At 50.1% G+C, this 4221-nt stretch overlaps 1 pseudogene; it reads left to right on the top strand.

The window, feature by feature from the left end:
- The first annotated feature begins 2045 nt into the window (after positions 1-2045).
- LOC149120291 (small ribosomal subunit protein eS6 pseudogene) lies at positions 2046-2914 on the top strand (annotated as a pseudogene).
- The last annotated feature ends 1307 nt before the right edge of the window (positions 2915-4221 follow it).

Raw genomic sequence — 4221 nt, 5'->3', positions numbered from 1 at the left:
GGGTGCCGGGAAGCCGCGGGGATAAGAGAAACAGAAGTTTTAGAAGTAAAATGAGAGAAATAGGAATGCTGGCAGATAGAAGTAAAATAGGAGAAATAGGAATGCCCGGAGATAGAGAAATAGAGAAAAATAAGGCCTCCCCACAACACGGCAATGAGAGAGCTTGGATTCGGTCTGCCTGATTAGTAAGGCGATGAGCACCTGTGGGCGGCTGCAGGTCACCGAAGACAGGCACGTTATCAACATCAATAAGTCTCCCCACAATACGGCAATGAGAAGGCTCGGATTCGGTTTGCCTGATTGGTAGGGCTTGTAAGCACCTGCAGGCAGTTCTAGCAGAGCAGAGCATGTGCTGCAGGGCACCGAACACAGGCACGCATCAGCGCCTAAAAACCTCCTCACAACATGGCAAAGAGAGGACCTGGATTCGGTTTGCCTGATTGATAGGACTTGTAAGAACCTGTGGCAACTCTAGCAAGCAGAGCAGAGTGTGTGCCGCGGGACACCGAAGACAGGCGCGTATCAATGCCAAAAATAAAAAGAAAGGGGGATCTGTGGGGAGCAACTCAGACTAGACTAAGTTACTGGAATTAAGACTTATTCTATGCATCTGCTCTCCCACAATATGGCGCTGGGAGAGGAGGAAATAGCTTCTACACAGCTGCCTCCAGTTCAACCAATAAACAGCAGGACCTGCTCCTGATTGGAGGAGAGCAGCATACTTGGCGTCGTGGGTAGCAGAGTTGGGATTGGTGGAAGAGGACTATAAAGGAGGAGAGAGACAACATGCACCAGGAACATCTATCTGAAGGAACACCTGTGCAGCCCCCGAGAGAGCCCGCCAAGGTGTGCCGCTCCCCCGCGGAAGTGGGGAAAGTGGCAGGGGGAACCGCCCTTCCACGGAGGTGGAAGGGATGGTAGCCAACCCGGGAAGAACCAGCAGCAAACCTGGGGAGGGCCGAGCAGACAAAAGAACAGCGCAGGGTCCTGTGTCGTTCCTCCACGAAGACGGGGAGCGACATAATGGTGCCGTGACTCGGATAGGAAACCTAGGCAGGGCTTAGTGTCATTCCTCCATGAAGGGGGGAGCGACAATCTATAAATACTCATAAACACACACACACACACACACACAGACGGCAGTGCCCCTGGAGTCACAGTGTAATAAGACCAGCCTGGAAGAGGCCTCTTCACCCCACTGAATGCTCAGTACAGCACAGCACAGCAGGCTGCCCACTGCTGGCAGGCCCTGCTGCCCTGTGCAGTGCCCACCCGCAGCACAGCAGACCCTGGGCCCTAGGACGATGCTGCCCCTGGTCCAGAAGTGACCCTTGCCCAAGATGCCCTTGCCCAAGTGCCCCTGCCTAGCAATGACCCTCACACAGATGCTCTCCTCGCCCAGATGCCTTCTCCCATGATGCCCCCTGGCCCTAAGTGAACCTCACCCAGACTGCCCTTACCCATGATACCCCTGCCCCAGGATTGACCCTTGCCCTTGCCTTGGTGCCTCCACCCAGCAATGCCCCTCACCCAGATGCACTCCTCACCCAGATGCCATCCCTGAAATTGACCTCACCTGAAGATGACCCTGGCCCAGAAATGACCCTAACAGAGGCAGAGAGAGGTCTTCTATCTGCTGGTTCACTCCCCAGTTGGCCATAATGGCTGAAGCAGTGCTGATCCAAAGCAGGAGCCTCTTCCAGGTCTCCCACGTGGGTAAAGGGGCCCAAGGATTTGGGCCATCTTCCACTGCCTTCCCAGGCCACAGCAGAGATCCGGATCAGAAGTGGAGTGGCTAGGACTTGAACCTGCACCCTTACGGGATGCCCGCAATGCAGACTGGGGCTTTAACCTGCTGTGCCACAGTACCAGCCCCCACAACAGTATTTTTTCCTTCATACTACCTGAACTCTTAGTGTAGAGTTACCCTTAGGAGTATAAAGTAAACTAAAAATAGATTTTTGTAAAAATTAATGGAAATAGGAGAGGGAGGAGGAAGAAGGGTTGGAGCGTGGGTGGGAGGGAGGGAAGGATGGGGAATATCACTATGTTCCTAGATCTGTATATAGGAAATACATGAAACTTGTATACCTTAAATAAAATTTAGCCTCCGAAGCGGCCAGCTGCTTCAAAATGAAGCTGAATACCTCCTTCCCAGCCACTGGCTGCCAGAAACTCATCCAAGTGCACAATGAACATAAACTTCGTACTTTCTATGAGAAGTGTATGGCCACAGAAGTTGCTGCCGACACCCTGGGTGAAGAATGGAAGGGTTATGTGGTCCGGATCAGTGGTGGGAATGACAAACAAGGTTTTCCCATGAAGCAAGGTGTCTTGACCCATGGGCGGGTCCACCTTCTGCTGAATAAGGGGCATTCCTGTTACTGACCAAGGAGAACTGGAGAAAGAAAGCTCAAATCAGTTCGGGGCTGCATTGTTGATGCCAATTTGAGTGTTCTCAACTTGGTCATTGTAAAAAAAAAGAGAGAGAGAGAGAGAGATATTCCTGGATTGACAGATACCACAGTGCCTCGTCGCCTGGGTCCTAAAAGAGCCAGCAGAATTCGTAAGCTTTTCAGTTTCTCTAAAGAAGATGATGTATGCCAGTATGTTGTAAGAAAAGCCCTTAAACAGGGTAAGAAACCTAGGACCAAAGCACCCAAGATTCAGCGTCTAGTTACTCCACGTGTCCTGCGACACAGACGCCGGTGAATTGCTCTGAAGAAACAGTGTACTAAGGAGAACAAGGAGGAGGCTGCAGAATATGCTAAACTCTCAGCCAAGAGAATGGAGGAGGCCAAAGAAAAACGCCAGGAATGGATTGCCGGGAGATGTGGGCTGTCTTCTCTGAGAGCATCTACTGCTAAATCTGAGTCCAGTCAAAACTAAGGTTTAATAACAACAAATAAATAAGATTGTGTTTCAGACCTCAAAAAATAAAAATAAATACAAATTTTGTTCACCTTTTCAAAAAACCTAATCCACTCATTGTTGGGGAATGGGACAGCCTGGCCAGCTGTGCCCCTCCCGACATGTACAAGCACAAGAAGTTTAGTGCTGGGCTTTTTCCACCCTGCCTGTTGCTAACCGCAAGATCCTGTTTTGACTTTAAGCATCCTGTTATTGCATGTTTCCCACATTTACTAAGTTTTGTTTCTTGCTGATTTGGTAACATGTTTTCTGCGAATCATATATAAACAGGTGGATGGTGGGAGGGGGATATATAAGAGGGTTGGAGGAGGCGAAGACAGCGGGCGTTCGTGACATGTAACCCGAGTCTGCTAAAAAATAAAGTGGAAGCTGAAAAGCCAATAAATGCGTCTGGTGTCTCCGTGGTCTTGCCGGCGTTAACCTATCCGGAAGGTGCACGCCTGCAACTGGTGCCATGACTCGGATCGCTGCGACGCGGAAAGAAGGTAAGAAAAAAAAAGTCTATAGATGGGAGTCTAGGGGAAAAAGCCTAGGAATACCTCGGTACAATGGGGAACACACAGTCCACCATGAAAATGCACCTATTGATTAGCCGCCTTTTAAAGGCAACGGGGACGCCCGTAAAGAGTGTAGCTGTGTGCAATTTTACTAGGATACTATGTAAAACTTGTCCTTGGTTTGTTGAAGAAGGAGATTTATCACAGGTTTGGTGGAGACGGGTGGGACGTGAATTGCGAAACGCTGGAGTCGAGGAGGGAGTGATCCGCTTGTGGTATCTGATAGATACTGCCTTACGGTCAGAGGATGACCAGGTCGGGGAACTCTCAGATGAAGGCTCCGAACTACTGGAGGAGCTCAGCGAAGACTCCCTTGATAGTAGCGAAAAAGGAGACAATATAGAGAAACAAAGGATGGAAGCAAGCGGAGGAGCCCGACCAAAAGCGAAACATCCGCAGACGCTGGAATTGCCTCCACTTTACCCGGAGTTGCCCTTAATGCCCTCCACTCCTCCTTATGAACTGCCCCCTCATCCTATGTGCTGTTGCTGTTTTGCCGGCAATGCTTCAAGTGAGATGAGGCCCATAGTTTTAGAGTCTGGACCGGAGAAACAGACTAGAAGGCAAATACTTGAAAACGAAAGTGCTCGTAATGACGATGAAGCCACTTTTCTTATAAATACTGGGGAATCAACTCCCCACCCACTGCGGCGCCTGAAACCAAATTGGGCAGAGTTCTTTAACCCCCATCAGATCTTTCCAGTGACTGAAGACCGCCAAGGAAATCGCGGGT

The sequence above is a fragment of the Oryctolagus cuniculus genome, chromosome 19 (assembly GCF_051225735.1).
Source record: "Oryctolagus cuniculus isolate XC-2025 breed Fujian yellow rabbit chromosome 19, ASM5122573v1, whole genome shotgun sequence".
Lineage (NCBI taxonomy): Eukaryota > Metazoa > Chordata > Mammalia > Lagomorpha > Leporidae > Oryctolagus > Oryctolagus cuniculus.
Note: the sequence above shows the minus strand (reverse complement) of the source record. Positions and strands in the feature narration are given on the sequence as shown.